Genomic DNA, 19,168 nt, shown 5'->3' with positions numbered 1-19,168 from the left:
CTTCACTTAACCCAGCTGTTGGGGAAGTGCATGCTACACTATTACTGGCTCCTATTCAGTGCCTTATTGGTAAGTTGGGGGCAGACTTCAGCCAGCAAGGAAGACAGTTGACTCCCTCTGGTGGCAGCTTTGGCAATTTTAGAAGGTATGGTGATGAAACTCAAACTATTTAGTCACGTTTATGACATCCGCTGCCCATTTTTGCTTTAATCTCTGGAGCATTTCTTCACCTTAAGCCGAGGAGCCAAACCACACGACTCTCCTGCAAAGGTTGGCTTGCCTTCGTTTAAAGCAATAACATGTTCATATGTTACGCACTGAGCAAGCGGGTATTGTGCTGGAATGTTAGGAGGTGTTTCTCCTTATAGAATGCCATCGCTCTCAGCCAGATGAGTTCGTAAATGTCAACAGGTCACGCTGTTCCATGTGCCGCTTGGAGAAATGCGACAAGGATGAGCAGCTAACGCAGTGTAGAAAATGTCAAGGAGACCTTCATATTTGAATAGAAGCCCACGTCTGAATCTTCACCCACCCTCTCCATGGCTGGAGTGTTCCACACACACACAAGATCTCTTGTTATTCACCTTCAGAAATGAAAATTAACTTCAAGCACAGCATGTAACACAGTTTCATTTTGGAGCATTAGAATTATTTCAGTGTGTTGGTTGAGCACTCAGTCTTTGTACCTGGATTATTACACCCAGTTCAAATAAGTTATTAGAAACAAAACAGAATTGCCTTTTTTAGTGGTTTATGTAACATCAGACTTTCACACCGTTTGAAGCAAGTGGTAATCTGTTCATGTCACCTCGCACCAGTGGCTGTTTGAGTAAGAACTTGCTCTGAGAAGAAAACCTTCTCCCTTATTTCATCCTCTCACTCATGTGTTGGCTTTCTTTACAAACTACAAACTGATCATTAACCAGGCAAGATGGTTCTATTATGTAATATTAAAAGTTGCTGGATTTTCACTTTTCTTTAAAAATCCATTTTCTTTAACAGAGTTTTCAAAAATTTGCAGGAGTGATTTTGTAATTCAACTTTGCTACTTCTGGACAATAAATACATTAAATTGAAGCCTTTTTGTTGTCATTTTCATGTTAACATTAATATGTTTACAAGCTTTTTGGAAACGCTTGTTAGAACAAATATAAAATAAAAAATGACAAATATAAAGCCTTGCAGAGGTGGATGGGAATACATTCAGATTATTTAAGATACTACTCACAGGTGATAGCACCAAATAAAAGCCAAGGAATCCCTGAAGATAACTACGGTTTATATTGAGGAAGAAATCAAATGTATGAGGTAAATTCTGAATCTATGTCTGCTTGAAACAAAGATCACCAAAACTGGTGAATGGCAAATTCCACAGATTTAAGTCTGGATGAAAAACACGAGCTGCGGTGCAGAGGGTTATTTTCCTGACAAATGTAAATGATTTCCTTGCTCGACATTAAACCTGTGTTATCTCACCCATTAAAACTGAATGAAGAGCTTTCTTTGTCATGAATACAGATAGTGAACACCGAGGCGCCGCGTTTGACAGACAGCTGAAGTGTTCCGAGTTCAAATGGCTTCCTTGCAGCGAAATCTCTGAGGAAACCGGCAGAACACCAGCGTAGAGCCGAGCTGACCTGCATCTTTACCCTCGTCCTTCTGACCCCTGACGCCTCTGATGATTCCAGCCCTTTTCAGCCACACTGCAAAGGTAACATTGAAAAAATAATGAGGCGAAATAATGTGAAGCGAGGCACAAGGCGATTGCTGCTGCTGCAGATTGTCTTCCAAAGGTCACGGCAAAGGTCGGGCGATCCAGAAACATGAGCGAGTGCAGAGAGTCCATTCATACCAGCTTACTAAAACACCTTCAGTGGGCTTGCGTGAGTTTGGGCACAGTGTGTGGAAGAGAGGGAATGATTAATGAACAAGCCACAGAATGCACACATAGATCATGCCATACTGAGTATGCAGTAGTCTGTCAGCAACAAGTGCATCACTTGTGTACTCTTTTAGTATTTTTATGTATTTAAATTCAATTCTGCAAATCCTGAACTTTGTTAGTGTGCCAAGATTACTGCTTTTTATTGATTCATCACTGCCAAGAATAATTATGATTTGAATAATATTCACCTTTCTTCAGGTCTTTGACATCTGACTAGTGCAGCTACAAAGGGGATGGATGCTCCTTTGATTTATTTAACATGTTTAGTATAGGTTAAAATTCTAAATCTTGCCACAACAATTGTTCCATTAATATTCAGGATTTATTTGATTTAAAAGCAGAAGATTAACTACACCAAAAAGAAATATCTCAACATTCCCTTTTCTACTTTCTACCGTTTGTTTCTACTTTTACATTAACTGGAGAAATTACATCACAGAATATACCACTGAAGTTCATGCTCAATATGAATATGAATATGTTGTATCGACAACTTCAACATCTGAAGTGTCCACAAATAAAAAAACATCTGACACAAATTGCCGGTGCAGGCGAACCAGTATTCCAGAGAGAGAGAGATAGAGAAATCTGAGTGGTGGATTTCATCCCCTTTTATCTCTGTGTCAATATTGCCTTTGTAATGACTTAGTTGCTTCTCAATTACCTTTCTATTTTCGCTCAGTCAGAGTCAGACACAGACACGCGCGCGCACACTCACATATGCATTACTAAAGGAATAAACTGCTTTCCCTCCCCTGCTGTGAGCTGGGTTGAGTAATGAGTGCAAGCCTTTCTCACTGTGATTCTCACACAGAGAGCGCCTCTCATTTTTTTTTTTTTTTTTTTGCCATTTGGGGTTTCAACTTAGAGCTGCTCTCCACTCAGTCTCGCTGTGTTTCACCCCTGTTTCATCCTTTGTTCTTCTCCATCACTGTTTCGCCATCTCCATCACCCCCCCACCCACCCCCCCACCCCTCTTCCAGGAGTCCTTCGCCTCCCCAAACCCCAGACGGGGATGCACATGCAGATCCGGCAAACGCCGAGTTTGTCGTGCAAGTTTTATTCCGACAAAACTATATTGATCCTTGAAGTCTGCTCACTGAGGATGACAAAGTGCCATTTGTGGCAGATGCACAAAAAGGTCAGGGTTGTCAGTGTATTTTTGCATGAGGGATTGAGTAAGGACGCTGCAATTTAACAGCCATTTCAACAGGAATACCACAGGTATTAATCATCTCCGATATCTCAGGGACAAAGAGGGAGTGCGAGCATGCTTTATGTGGTGTTCCAGAGCATGCATCACTCACTTTGGAGCCAATTCAGCACTAGACTGGCTGGATGGTTAGAGGCTGTCTCATAAATACAAGGACTCAGATTTGAGTCTTGTCCTTGAGGGAGACAGTGAACCCCTCAGGATAGACTGTCAGCGAAATGTCCGTAGTGTAAAGGGATATGTATGTTAAAGTGTGATTAATGTCCGATTATTAAACGCGAGTTTTACAAGAAAAGAGACACGTGAAGATGAACAATAATAGCTATTAGACACACCAGTTCTGAGTTCCCATCATCCCTGGCATCTGTGTGTTTTGATGAAATGTGTTTTTTTTTCTCTCTCCTTTTTGCATCCATGGTAGGAAAGCAGGTCAAAATTTAAATAGCTGAAAATAGAACATCTGGCTGGGCCTTGTCAGTCAGCAGTGCGTAATGAAATATGGAAATTGGGGCGCTCTTCAAAGAGATGCGGGCCTTTCTGTGCCGTCCTGGGTCTCCAACAGCCCCCCCCCCCCACCACCACCACCACCAGCAGCCCCGGCGGAGCCCCGCCCCTCTGAAACGTGTGCTACATTTCCAGGTGCCGCCGCTGTGGCCCAGTCCGCCGCCAGTGCCAGCTCGTTAGCGCTCACAGCCTGGTGGAGCTGGCAGCTGGCATCATTAAACTTCAAACCGGCTTTCGACCCGGGGTGCCGCTGCGGGGAGAGACCGCCCGCTCATCCGCTTGCCAACAGCTGATTAGAGCCACGCTGACACCGGCAACCGCACTCTATCCAAAACAGCATTTCCACACACCACCAACTACACCACGAGCCATCCAAACAGCTTATCCACACACCACCAACTGCACCATAAGTCACCCTAACAGCAACCAGATGACTCCTTTTGAAGCACCTGAAATATTATCCTGTCACATTCTAGCTCGAGCCAGCGTGCATCATGCGCAAAGACATGTTTGATGACTTGGCAGGAAGCCTGAGTGGGACCGAGACAGTCCCAGAAGCATTTAGTTTTTATGTTCGTGCTGAGCATCCGAGAAAAAGCAGTTGGACAGTTAAACTTAAAGGCTGACATTTAACAAGGTATATCAAGAATCAAGAATCTTTATTGTCATTATGAGTGAGCTTAAAGGCACACATAAATATGCAGACATTTAAATAACACTTATGAATAGAAACGCCACCCTTAAAGTAAAAAAAAAAGTACAATAAAATGTAGACTTTGTAACAAAAGGCTCTGCAAGCTACCCAGGAATTAAGAACCTAGAATCTTCTGATCCGTACTCAGACGTGTTATCCATTGTGCCACTAGCCCTACCTAAGTGAAGATGAATCTCAACTTTCAGTAAACATCTGTAACATAAACCTCCTCAACGTTGGACTGACCAAAGGCGGTGTGACCCCACCGCCCCCTCCACGCGTGTCACCCCGTTAACAATTCAGAAGACCGTGTCACCGCTTTCTTTTTCCCAGTAACACATTGTGCCCAGACTATGAAATCTACTTTTGTCAATTAGTCATAGCTCAGAAGGGACACGATTCCTGGGTATTATATTGCTTCCAGATAGATTGTTGTCTAGTTTGTACTCATTCTTTGCCTTCCATTTAGATCACAAAAAAAGACTTAATTTGCACTCAATCAGGCTCAGGTATGTGGCAGACCGCCCATATCCCTCCAAGCCCCGGTGACGCACATGAATGCCGCTCCCGTCGGAGCCACAAAATGGTTCAAGCTCCATTATCATCCTTTTGTTGCCTTACATGTCTGTTCTCCACTGCTGGGCACAAGCAGAGACTTGGTAATTTCCACTGTGATTGAGTCATGAATGATAATGGCTTGATTATTTGTCGAAAATTGCTCTCTTTAGATTCATTTCATGTTCTACAGTAATAGAGAAGCTTTTTTTGGACTAGATAATACCAAACCGCTTTTACACGTCCCTCTGTCTTCGTGTTTTCACAGCTGAATTCTGCGGGGCAGTGGAAAACTCATTTCAGTTTTGTGTGGTTGGAAAATCTCCAGGTAATTTCCATTAAGCCTATGCAAGAAACATCTGAGTCTGCTGTAAGGAAAAGCACACCTCAAAGATAGTTCGTAGATCATCACGAAGCTTTCAAGGACCGCTTTGTCTTTGGCGTTCAGGTCATTCTACACTCATGCACTCTGTCACTCTTTAGAGCTGCAGCCTGAAAGAGGCATCTCATTCCATTACAGTCAACACCACACATAAGGAGTTTAAATATCAATCACTGAAAGCTTTTGCTGTAACCATAACTCTCTTCCTGAACAGCGGAGAATCCATTAATGTGCTCTAAAGATACCTCTGGGACCGATACGAGCAGCATGGAGAAGAAACATCCCAGTTATGCTGATTTTGGAGGGAGGACTACAGCCGTAATTTGGCTCTGCTGTTAGCGAGCGCACACAAACATCTGATTCTGGTAAAACTCGAAGCGGGGATGAATTTACTAATCAGGAGAGCGATACCAGATATGAGGTCTGAAGGAGCTTCAATAAGAGCAGCAACTTTTCTCCTCTGTTTGGATGAGCTTCTTTTTAATGAGAGCTGTGTGTGTCTTGTAAACAAATGAGCAGGGGGGTTAATAAGAGGTCCAACAGAACAACTAGTGAGGGTGGCTCACTTCTTAAAGAATCCCTAATGAGCTCTCTGTGCTCCTTTGAATTGATTCATCGCAAACCCGTGAGATAAAGGTCACCAGTTCACAGCGTGTGGGACTTTTGTAGTTTATGGTTTTGACATGACCCTTTGACCTCCGTGTTCCATCACACCTCTCTTCTTACCGCGCTGTCACACTATCCACATGCATCATCCCAAGCACCCCGGAGGGAAAACACAGTTTCACATCAATATGTACGACATATCCAATTTGGCACCTTTCCCTCACTCTCACTCTAAGTCGCTCAGTGAAAAATTACTCGCTTACAAGAAGCCTGTAGTTTTGAAAATCCTTCAAGCTGGCATTGCTGGGAGACCTTGAGAGGGCATGTTTTGTCTGAAGAGAGAAATGCCTTTTTGGGCTCAGACAGGACTTCAAAGCAAACATGTAGCTGTCGCTGACATCCACCGGGAGGCAGCAGAGTGTTTGTGTGAGAGCGAGGGTGCCAGGGCGACCCCTCTCTGTAAGCAGTTGACCCTTGTTGCGGCGGAGGGCTGGGGCCGGGCGCGGTCTCCGTGTTCCCCTGGCACGATGCCGCCAGGCTGGGCCGGGAGAGAGCTGGATGGACTCGAGAAGCAGCGCTGGGACCAGAGCAGAACCTTCGGACTCCATCTGTCGCTTCCTCCACGGCAGAGAAGAGGGAGACGGGGAGAGACAGGTGGGCCCACCCCCCACCAGCTGGCACTGCAACCAGCATCTGCCCACAGCCGAGGAAACTTTCCTGTCTCCTCCCCGTCACCGCGGCTCAGACAGCTCAAAGCCTCCTGTCGTTTTTTCGTCACCCGCACCTCCACCTTCTCCTTTTCTTCTGTGATTTTATAGTGTGGCCCCAAAATAAAAAAAAAAGAAAAAGGAAATGTGCTTACATTTCTCCGTGCCTCTACACGGCTCTGATCAAAGATTTTGTTCTGCTGCCTGCACCGTTCTACTCTCGCTGCTGTCTTCAGTCTACACTTCTGAAATTCAATACTAAATCAATGACGGCAAAAATGAAGCATGGGTAGTCTGCGGAGGGGTGTAAACAAAAGACAAATCACAAAAGTATTTTTGTGCTTTCAGAGGGCGAAAAGCTCGAACTGAAGAAAAAGGCCAATCATTTAAGACACCACATGCATTGTGTCAAATGCATTTAGTGTTGAGGCCCAGTGGGAAGTTTGACCAACAGGTTTTAGAGTTGTTTATTAAAGGCCTGCAACGTTACCAATATATATTTATTTGTTTTATGGATTAGCATTTGAAAATGAGAACAGACATTTAATTTTTGTGTTTGTCTATAAGGCTATCATCCTTGGTTGTTCCACTGGTTATTATTTATTAGTGTATTTTAATGATTCCGCTGCTTAATTAAAAAGGAATGTTGCAGGCTGAGTGATATGGAAGAGGTAAGTTTATTTATTTTTTTAAAGGATCTTCCGACTATGTTTTCAAATTTTATTGACCGAAATGACTTTGAAAAGTAATTTAAAGGATACTATCTCTTTAGCCCTCATTCTGCCAGTTTCTGACAACATTGCAAATTTAAAGCATCACTGCTTTTTTGAACACCGAGTCCATGCAAAGGCCTCCAAAACTGTAGTCATAGGAATTTACTGTTACTGTTTTGACTTCGAAGCTGGATGAAGTGGCAGTAAAATGAACAATCATTTGTTAGCTTTGATGCATTTACAACAGATCACACTAGCCTTTGTATTTACTCATTTGCCTCTGAATGACATTACTGCTAAGCCTTCATTGTGACAGGCTACGCATATTTCGGTGGTGGAGTAAAACGTGGCAATAGCGGCCCCTCCTCTCCACCGCTGCCTAATTCTGCTACATCTCTCGTGGACTAGGCTAATTTAGTTGAAAATTGATACAAGGATGGGGATAAAATGTTAAGCAAGACAATCCAGCAAGTCTGATTAGGCTGTATGTAGCCAATTAGGCCTACTGGCTCCCATCTGAAGTCGAGTGAGCAGCAACTACAGGCACATTAGCCTACTGGAGGGCTTTTCGTCTGTCCCATAACATAATTATGCCCATGCTGTTACATTTAATCAAATTCATGTAAGATTTAACGTTCCTTTAAAGTGCGGACGAGCAATAAAAGCAAAAGGGCAAAATGCAACTTGCAGATGCAAAATTTCAGCCGCAATCATAACACTGGAGGGTTTGACGTCTCACATTAGGAACGAGCCTCAAATCTAAATGTAATATGGTCATAGACACTGGTTTTCGGAGCTGGTGTGCACTTACAAAACGGCAGAAATACACACCCACAAAAAAGAGCTCTGCCATAAACAGACCAGCACTAATGACTTCTAAAGGTCCAAAGTGAAACAGGAGGTTAACTTAATTGAATTTCCTTGGCTACAACACGGATCTCCACAGCACTGCGTGCATTGTTTTGGTTGAAATGTGGCTCATTATTGTTAAACTGCTGCTGTGGTCAAACTTGTTTCATTCCACATTTTCTTCTTGAATATATTCTACTAAAGGTTGCTTTTGTTTACGGTCCTTACTACTACTCTGCCTCTGAATAACATCCCTTGTGTTTTGTTCCCTTTAAAATCAGAGGCAGCCAATTTAAAAGCGCGCCCCATGTTTCCTGTAATCTCTGAAGAAGTTTTGAAGGCAACAGCAGCTGGAGGTAGGCTTACCCCAAATAACATGCAAATGAGATCCTATATGGTGCTTTCATAACGTCATGTGAAGCGTGAACTCGCTTCCCCCTTGCAAGTGGAAATTAAAAGAAAATGGACAATACATGTTTAACTTTTGATCTGAAGTCAGGACATTGAGTGACTTGTGCAAATGTAAATTCATCACTCAAAAACACCCCCGGTCACGTAAAGACACGGATGAATGTTCAGTACAAAAATGATATTCCTATTTGTTGTTGTGTGCATATTAGCTCCATTGCAGAGTTTTGTTTGTATTGGCTGCCTGCTGGGTTTAATCTCAGCTCTCGGTGGACCCAATGTCCATCTATTTACCATGATTAACTTTAATAGATGTGCAGTTGGGTTCTGTTTGATGACATAGATTGTTTGTTGACAAAGCCTCGGTACGTTCTTTTATGAAATGCATTAAGCCACAGTAATGGTGGTTTCATTCCACGATGACTGGAAAGACCAGACGGTGTGTATTAATTTGCAGTCCTCCATATATGAAACATTTACAAGAGGATTTCTCATTGCATTGTCAGTAATATGCTTTTATTTACAGCTAGATAATGTACATTTTGTGTGAGAGAAAATAGCGAAAACTAAAGGGAAAATGTACACAGCACGGTGTATGGGATAAGTAATACAATGCACCAAATTGCATTCATTGGATGGAAATCAATGGCTCAAAAAAACGTCTCATTTGAAAAAAAACCTTGGGTAATGTGCACTGCGGTAATAAACGGTACGTGACCAGCTCCCAAGTTCTGAAGTCAGTGGAAATTAAATGAGGTGGAAATATGTATTTGAAGGTGTGATACCACACCTCCATGAGCACCTGCTACTATTAAAGATGAAGCATCTGATTCCTAACAGCGTGTACAAATTGTACTAAGTGTGAAAGGGCTGAATATTAGAGTTTTATTTCATTTCAGATGTGCCAGATACTGTATGTGGTACTAGGTTTTTTTGAGGGACAATGCCAATGGACTTCTAAAGATTTTAGGTGACTCCAGTTTAAAAAGAACAGGAAAAATCTGAAATATATTTGGAAGCCATGATAGATACAATTCAATTCAATTTTATTTATATAGCGTCAATAACAATGCAAATGTGACTTATGTGACCTTTTATAGCTAAAATGGTGCTAGATAAGTAATCAGAAGACAGCATAGCAAAGCAGAATTAGTTTTTTGTTAGTGATTTTTTTATTCTTTATTTTAAGGTTGACCAAAACGCTACGCTTATCATCAGCTCAAAACCAGTGAAAGTAAATTTTTTAGTCTTAGACAGTTAATTAGCATGCAGAATAAAACTGCATAACAATTGGTAATGTCAGCTATTAAAAATAGTCTCCGACTTTCTGTCACTGCACTGCTCTGTGCCACCGTACAGTACAGTACAGTTTGAGAGAGATGCCCCAAATCTCCCCTTTCACACTTTTATAAGAGGTCTAATCCTATTGCCAGTTATTGCCTTCATTTGTCTCCAGTATTATCATTACTGGAGGAGATTGGCAGTCATTGGAGATGCTTTTTGGCGGGCCCTCTCTTTCCTTGAAGTGTGCGAGCCAGGCGTGATGGAGGCGCCTTTTGGCACTGCGTGGTACCTATCTACTGATCATCTGTTTTCTCTGACTGAACATATTGGATTATTGATTCGTGGAGGGAATGTGTTTTTGTAGGCATTCAAAGATCTGCATTCATCTGTGGAAACTTAACATGCTCATTATAGTGTCACTTTGGCCCAAGAAAATGTTCAATTAAAAATAGTTTGAATTCTCTCTGTATGGTTATGTTTGACAAATTTCGCATTGGAGCTGTCCGTGGTGCTGAACTGGATTTATTTTTTTTATTTTTATTTTTTTTTTCAACAATGTAAGTTTTGCTCTAAAAAGACACAACTGAATTTGCAACACATGATTTAAAGCAAAAAGGATTAAAGTGTTGTTCCCCTTCTTGAAACCTGGTGTCTGCATTACCCACAATGCAACTCAACCACCAACATTGTTACTCTATTAGTGGCTAATCTAGCCTTGAGCCGTTAGCCTGGAGCAGGGTTGAGGAATGGGATCAGATTTCTCTTCAGACTTGTAGCCTTCAGCTCCAACTGATTAAATCACGATGCTTGTAGTACAAAAGCTTTCATATTCTTCCTCATATGTAATAGTACTCTCCAGGATCTATATACAGACTTCATCTTTAACAGATACGTGCAGTGGAGCACCTTCACTCAAGGCCTTGTAACAAAATCTCATGTAATTTTCCCCACACAAGGACTGAAACAGTAAAGCTGTAACTGGGTCGAGGATGAGACATGTTGAGAATTTAAAAAAGAATATGCAACAAACATGCTCACGTCCTCAAACACTAGAAGCTTTATCATGTGAGAGCAGGATTAATTTCTGGCCTGTTACTCAGCCTCCTTTGTTATGGACACCAAATTTTGTAAAAGCGTGTGTACAAACAAAATAATAAAATGAACGGGTGAAGAATCAGGAGGATGTGTAATAGAGTGGGTACAGTGGGAGGATCTCTGAATTAGGACAGCCTGAAGATCAGTAGAATGAAAGAGGAGGAGACTGTCAACAGAAAGAGAGTGGGATGGATTGTGAGGCGACGTGACAATGAATTTTATCGATATTCCTCCTGCATTGAGCCTCTGTGTCAGTGTGTATATGAAACAGGCAAAAGGAGTCAGAGAGACTGACCAGAGAAACCAGCCTGCTCTGCTGCCAGCCTGCATTAATTGTATATCAGTAACTTCCTTTCATTCCTTCAATCGGCAGCATATCTGGATGCTGCTTCAAGTAACGCCATCATTATTCCACAAACCACAGTGAGAGCCACTTGTTTTCAGCCCAATGTGTTTACAGGCTTTGACCGAGTTTATTTAAAAGCACTCTCTTTCAATTAAACTGCAAACATGCAAGAAGCGTTTTTTTTTCTCATTTTTTTCTCATTTTTTTTTGTCTCCTTGTCTAGCTTCAAGCTAATTCATTAGTCAGATGATGTAGGTGCAGTTAGGTGGTTATTCCAAAGGCTAACCACCAATTTCCTTTTTAATTATATTTCCGCCAAGCTGTACATGAGATGGAAAATGTATAAATTCCTGCATGCCAATGTCTTTCCTCTAACCAGGCTGTAGATGATTGGAGGAGTTAATGTATATTCATGAACTGGGAATAGGCTTGAATCACTTTTATGTGATATTATTTCTGTCACTGATTGATATAATCAGACACAGAGATTGCTTCTCATATTTAGGGATAGACACTAAAAAGACGAGTATTTGTTTATGTAACAATGTTCCCAACTATTCCTTTAAACTAAGTTAGATTTTTTTTTTTCTATAAAAGTGAGTTTGAACTTTAAGCTTTTGGCTTTCCGTCGCTGTATACCGACATCTCTCTGGAACAATAAGGATCAAAGTGTGTGTCGTTTCATTGCTTTTACAGAGTGTGGGAAAAAAATCCCTCTTCCTCAGTTGTACTATTAATTTCTCCTCGACACACAAGCGCTTGCCTCAGAAATATTAGCTGACGGCATGCTGTCTGGAAGCCGTTAAAGCACTGGGGACCTGCTCCTACTGTCCCCAGCTGTCTATATGAATTAGTAACACACAGTGCCACTAATGCTAGCAGATCACAGTCTCAGGCAAGGCAGCATCTGTGCACATCTGAGCACATCAGTGTGAGGCTGAGAGTCCTTGAACTTAGCAGGGAAGTTGCCCTGAGGACACTTGCAACTGTCAGACAATCTGTAGGGGTGCTCTCAGGTTTAACCTACAGGAAAGAGCAACACATTCTTTTATTTACTTGTCTGACAGCTGCTGTGCGCTCAGGTGAAGTCTCGAGCTTCTTGTGTTCCGAAGCCCTCCTCCTTATCCATCCACCACCTCTGCTAGGCTGCCACTTCACCCCGAGAGTTCCGCCTCGGTTTCTGCTCATCACTTTTTAAATGATCCTCTCCATTTCCCTTTTCAGTTTCCACGTGTTTGTTTATCTCGCTCCCTCTTTCTCTCGCCACAGCCCATTTTCTCTTCCTGCAGGCAAACACAAGCATTGCCAAGAACAGCTCTGCTGGCCTGCTTAGAATTTGCATATGTAAATGAGAGCCAATGTTGCTCGTAGATCTGCAATTAGGCAAACAGCTGAAGCTTACAAACAGCGTCAGTCCCCATTACTTTACCAATAATAGAGTTTCTTGTGGACTGATTTATAATGCTAACCCCATTACCTTCTTTCTCCTGCCTTTATGCAATTGGTTGAAGATAATGTCCTCAAGGTCTTTGATTAGTGAAGCAGCACGCTGTGCGCAGGGAGAAGAGAATCGCCCAACTTATTCCACAAATACATGGGAGCAAAACACGAGCCTATTTTACTCATGCTAAACGAGCTGAACAGCGTGTGTTCATCAAATCTATTATACAAAAAACACTTTCAGTAAGTTGCACAAGTCAAAAGTCACACATATCATTATACCCCGCACATAGTGTACTTTAACAATATGCAGCCTGAGTTGATGCGAGCCCTATTTCATGGATCAAGAAAGTCTCTTCACATATTTATTATGTAATTAAACTGATTGATACAGTTTAAGGCATCAACTCTCATCTAATAGATTCATGAGGTTCACTATGTCTTCTTTTTAAGATATGTGCTATGTTTTTCTTATCTCCAGACATAAAAACATCTAATGCTAGTTAGGATACTTACATATCCAGCAGACACAAAGCCAGATGAGTATCTCATGGGAGTCCTTTTTGTTGCTAAATCTTTCTTGTGAATTAAAAGTCCAGTATTATTTAGGATTTTAGCTCTTTTTTGGTCTGTGGTCTCTGGAGCTTTCTCTTGAGCTATCCCGTTGCTATTTCTCATTGAGGAGACAGCGCATCGTTGAGAGCTGTAAATTATGGTTTTATATGTTGGTATATTGAGAGCTAGAATAACTCTACGAGGCAGACCAGCTAACCATAACAATGAGCCTAAAGACAGTGAAAGCTGCAGAGTACAGCACTGCACACTGCCGTGTTGACTCTCAGAGGGATTGACTACATCCGCTGTCATGAATATTTATACTGCAAATGTTGCTTAAAAGGAGCTTTTACTTATCTTGTTATATTGTCCTCAGAGCAGAGGTTGCTGCGTTCTCCTGCTTGTTTTGGTATCTTTATGCAAATAGCAGAGATTGACACTGGAACACGAGCAACAAGGCCGGCAAAATGCATTTCAGAAAGGATCATAGCGCTATATGATGAAGCTAATGTCATCAAGTTTAAATTATCATTTCAATTTCTCACACCAGTTGCCTCTTAAAATAAAATTCATGGTAATTGTGTTGCATATTGTAATTGTGTAAAATTACAATATTCATGTATATATATATATATATATATATATATATATTAATTTATATATAATATTATATAATATATAATATATATATGTATATATATATCTATATATATATATATATATATATGCTTTCCAGTTCCTAGCATGACACTGTTCTCTCTCACTTTCTCGTCGACGAAGTTTCATCTGCTGGATGAAGCACCCGATATCTCGCCCCTGCTGGAGATAAGGAGGTCGGATTGTCAGTGCACCCTGGTAGCCTCGGTGCTGTTCAGAACTTTGTGTGTGTGATTTGAGGTCACTGTGACCGACCTGCCCCATGTGTGAGGCGAGTGAACATTCTCCAACATCACCTCCCCTCCAGATGCTTCCTCTACAGAAGGAATCAAAGGAATGATGCAAGGCTTGGCGTTGGCGGTCAGAGAATTCAAAGTTGTCAATCCAGGTCATGCATTTTTTGTCATCTCTCTCTTTTTTTTCTTTTTTTTTTTTTTTGCATCTCAAAACTACTATATTTTTATTCTTAAAGAGAAACTATTAGCTTATACCAACACCAGAAAAGTAAGTCAGAGAGCTTGGTGTAGGATTAAAATCAGTCATTTTAAACAAAATACAGCATAACACAGTGAAAATAAAGCTGTTATGTAAGGACCAATTAACTAAGAAAAGCTTATTCAAGTTAGTTACACTAAGTGTAATGGTGTCTTTACAGGTTTTTCCAAAAATACAGCCCGACTGCTAGTACTGGAGCACAGATGCAGGCTAGGAAAGTAAATCACAGTTCTACAGTCCTCAGATCACTGCACTGATATCACTGGACTGACTTTAAAATACTTGTTTGCTGAGCACTGAAAGATTTACAGACAGAATATACATCTGTCACCTGCAGCTGGCCTTTAGCTATCTCAGGGTGTGTGGGCCCGGTTTACTCACTGATGTGAGCAAAGAAAAAGAAACACTGGGAAGCAGCCTTTACTTTAGATACACCACATAATCCAGCAGAAAAGGAACATACACCACTAGTGTTTGGTTACGAACCCGCTTAACAAGAAGCAAACTATTGACACAACTCCGCAATTCTAACTCACTTCAAATTAATCCGGCATACATGGAGCCAAGCGCTGTCTCCACCGCAGCTTAACGCACACATAAAGTATGTTCATAAGTTTGTTTGGTCCAACGCAAGAAAAATAATGTCAATTATTTCTGAGCTCCTCCACTGAAAACGACCACCTGCTGAGACTGAAAGAGCCAAACGATGGGACTGCTGACATTAAAAGAATATGTAAAAAGACACTATCAGCGAGGGAATTGGGGAGTCTGCAGTGTGACGTGATCCATTGTTAATATAGAATTATTTATTATTGCTGCTTTAAAGCCTTTTTATGCCTTACACATGAAGCACTTTATCTTGCCAGTTTGTCTGCTATATAAATAAACTTTGGTTGCTTTGATTGTGGCGTTGTTAAGAAAAAAAGAAAACGTACATGAAACAGAACTGGATTATGGCACATGATGAGAAATTAGACCAATGCCTACCGAGATGTGTTACAGTCTCAGACCTTCTCTAATAGTGTGAAATGAGAACAGATCTGTTAAAGCCTCAAAGAACATAGAAATGGGATGGGATTGGCTTTACGCTGCCTTTCATTACCGCCCTTACATTGATAGGCCCTTTATGAGACTTAATTAAAAAGTCGATGGCATCTTTAATGGCCACGGCGCTGGTTGTTTTTCTGTGTTTTTAAATCACTGGTTCCCTAATGACCAGAGGCAGCCTCATTTGGGGGATGCAGGGCAGAAAAATGTTTTGACCTGTGGCATGAGGTCATTATGCCCCAGCTGTACCGGGAAAACAGATAAGCTTGTTTTGTGCGTGTTCAGTGTGCTTTGGCTGCGAATGAGTGGAAAATTGCGTCAGCTCAAGTCTTTTGCAGAAACCCCACCACGACGGTTAAATGAAATGGCCAATCAAGTGTCCATTGATCAGATTCTGCTCAGTTTGTTCTTCATGTCCTCACTTTTACTTTCTTGTTCATGTTTATCTCGGGAGTTGGAAACAGCCGTAGTGCAGCGTGTGGATGATGAAGCCAAGTGTGTCAAAACCTTGAAGGACAGCCAGTGTCCTCTCTGTGTCAGCTGAAGCTAATGACTCCACTTTGAAAGACACAAAACAGCAAATGGAAATGATGTCGATGATGCTGCTTCTTTGCGTAATGAGTTTTAGGCCAAAGCCTTCACATGCATCTAAGTATACAGTATGCATAAATATGTGGAATGTATTAAAGCAGTGTGTCTTTCTTTGCTCTGGAGATAGTTTTCAAATGTCAGAAAGCCCTGATAATTTCATTAGTTCATCAAAAAGTTTGCGAGGTGTGAGCGAGGTGAATGCACTTTCAGCATCTCCTCAGCATCCGGCTCCCTGAGCGGTGCAGAGTGGTGTTTTAAATTTCATCTCCTCATGTGCAGGGCCTGACTAAAAGTAATTATATCTTGAAGACCTCACGGTGCAATTTTCCCCCAACAGAACAGGTCTCGTCAAAGTGCAGACTTGATTGTGGTTTCAAAGTTTGATTGAAAGGCAGTTACTTCTTGGGGGCCATCCTCTTTTCTTAAGGCTGGGTTTAAATTGTTCTTCTTTGATAAAGCTTATAGGTATACCCTTAACAAAACAGGTCAAATGGTAGGAACCAAGTTCCCCATTATGGGACAATTAAGGCTTACAATTTATTTTTTTATTATTTAACAATCCCTGAGTTATGGCTTTGGTTGTTGGCCTAATCTGCCGGGGAACACTGACGATGCACTGTTCTCTCGCTTCTCTGTTCCCCGTTCGCTCTCCTGTTCAGTAACTCTATCTTGTCCATTCACTGCTTCATACAAGCCTCTACAACCACTATCAAACAGTCATCAGTCTAGGGGCATCATCACTGATGTAGTTTCCGCCTCTGTCTGCTTGTTATCCATACAGTAGTAATCATTAGGTGTTTTTGATAAAAAGAGTTTTATTTCACCAAATAACAAACTTAAATAGGACTAGAAAAGAAATATAACAACGCTTAACTTCAACAAAACCCTGCGTTAACCAAAGAAACTGATCAGTGACTAATAAAACCAAAAGACATGCAAGGGTTAGCCAAACAAACATGAACTACGACTAAAATACAAAGTAATACTAAATTTGCCCCATGCTATGTCAGCACATGGTACAGTCTGATCAGCTGGCTCCACCCTCAGCTCACCAGGAAGGACCAAGGCAACCAGGTAACTCAAAACAAGCTAACAAACGCACCAGTAACCAAATACTGCCCATGTGTGCTAACATGGGCATTATGTATGTTAAAGGAGCTGTATCATGTATCATGTATCATGCACCGCCGTACATGAATCATGTCATCATATTTGTATCATATGTGTTTCCTAACGTGTTTTATCTGCGTGTATATCCTCGTGTTTCTAACTTTTCTTAATGTGATCTGTCTTCTCTGAGTCCTGCAGCTTTATAGGCAACACAGCTAAATAGAATAATGCAACTTTGACTGTATGTTGGCTTGAACTTATAAATAACTTGAAAAGTAACTCGAAAATAGCTTGTTGTACCTCACATCTCACACATTTTTACCCTAAAAGCCTCGTCGCCGCTGTATAAATGTTTACTTTGCAAACAATTCTGTCAACCTGTCAAACTGTGGGAGAATGGGCTCGTTAACAGCCCGAGAAAAAACAAGCACCTTTCATTTTGTAATTTGTCTCACATGTTTTTATCTTGTTAATTATTTTGTCTGGCTGAGGCCATCAGCACTTCTAGCGAGGTTGCATTACTTTCAACATAAAAGTGTGCCTAATGCAGAAAGACACTTTTGCAACTATGCAACTTTTTAAGGCGGCTTTAATAGATACACAAACATCACACACTGTTGCATTAGCTAAAGTTGCTCTTAATTAAACTTGAAAGTGAACTAAAGGCACTTTCACGAAGCAAAATAGTGGGTGAAAGGTATGCAAATATTCACAAAACAATGTATAGAGGAGTGAAGCACAGTGGGGAGAGCTTGAGACTAATCCCACATATACATTGAACTCTCTCTTTATAAGCTGTCAGTTCGCAGAAGGCTTCAGCTGCTCCTTGCCATTGTCGAAAATATTTTCCCACCTTGATAATTAAAATATATTTCCAGCCTGTTTGAGCCTGACATTAGCAAGGGACCAAGCGCCAACAGCTCTTCTTTCCTATCTGTGAAAAAATGATCCTCGTTTAGAACAGGGAGTCTGTCTTCCAAAGGGTGCCTCTAATTGGACGAGCGAGGGCTTCTTTCTGACGGCTCTGGAGCTTTCAAATAAAGCCCATTTGCCAGTGTAAGGAGTCATTAAACATGTCATTAAAGCCAGCTTTTTTTTTTCTTTTTTTTGATTTAAGTAGATAGAGCTCTAGATCCCATTTGCTCTTTGGAAAGGATGGTGAAATTTAAATTGAGCTCGTAGAATGATGCTTGACCTGACGCACACAAACAGACAGACTGTGTTCAGTGTGTGGGTGTTTATTGTGTGCACCGAGGAAGCGTCTTAAAGTCTATCGTTTTCATACAGGAGGGCGCCCAATGATCCCATTAGAGAGGAGGTGAGTATGACATTCAGCCGCCAAAAGACCAGTCCTTGATGTTCTCAAACCGGTCACGCTCTTCTGTCCGACTTTGGCTTCTTTGTTTCTCTGTTGCAGTTGCTTTTTTTTGTTTTGTTTTGTTTTGTTTTTTTGTTGTAACTCAGCGGTCTGATTTGGCCTGCAGCATGCGGCTGGTAAGTCCCAGCGGAGATGTCGGCCTAAACAGCCGGGTCTGAAGTGATTATGTGAGTGCAGTGTGAGAGATTCCTTTAGGGCCTGTGGGAAGCTTGCACATTCTTTGTTGACAGTAGAAATGAGAGAGGGAGGGAGAGAAAGGTAAAAGGGAAGGAGATGATCTAAACAGGCCAAAAAAAAAAAAAAAGAGACTCTAGTCTGGGAGATTAAAGGTACGTGGAGATATAAAATCCCTTTGTTTTTGCAGAAAACTATTAGGTTTCCCTTTATTTATTCAACCACATATCCAGTTAGCGCTGTATTCATGTAACTGTTAAACTGAATTCAAGAAACCTTCCTATGTGTATTTTATAACAGCCTCTTTAAGTTATATTTACTGAAAGGATTTCAGAGTTTGACAGAAGATAATAACACCCAGCTTTGTTTCTTTTCGCGTTTCACTTTAAAATCACAACCAGACATTACGCATCAACATCT

Source organism: Mugil cephalus, chromosome 20 (genome assembly GCF_022458985.1).
Source record: "Mugil cephalus isolate CIBA_MC_2020 chromosome 20, CIBA_Mcephalus_1.1, whole genome shotgun sequence".
NCBI classification, from domain to species: Eukaryota; Metazoa; Chordata; class Actinopteri; order Mugiliformes; family Mugilidae; genus Mugil; species Mugil cephalus.
The sequence above is the reverse complement of the archived record's forward strand: the minus strand, read 5'-3'. Positions refer to the sequence as shown.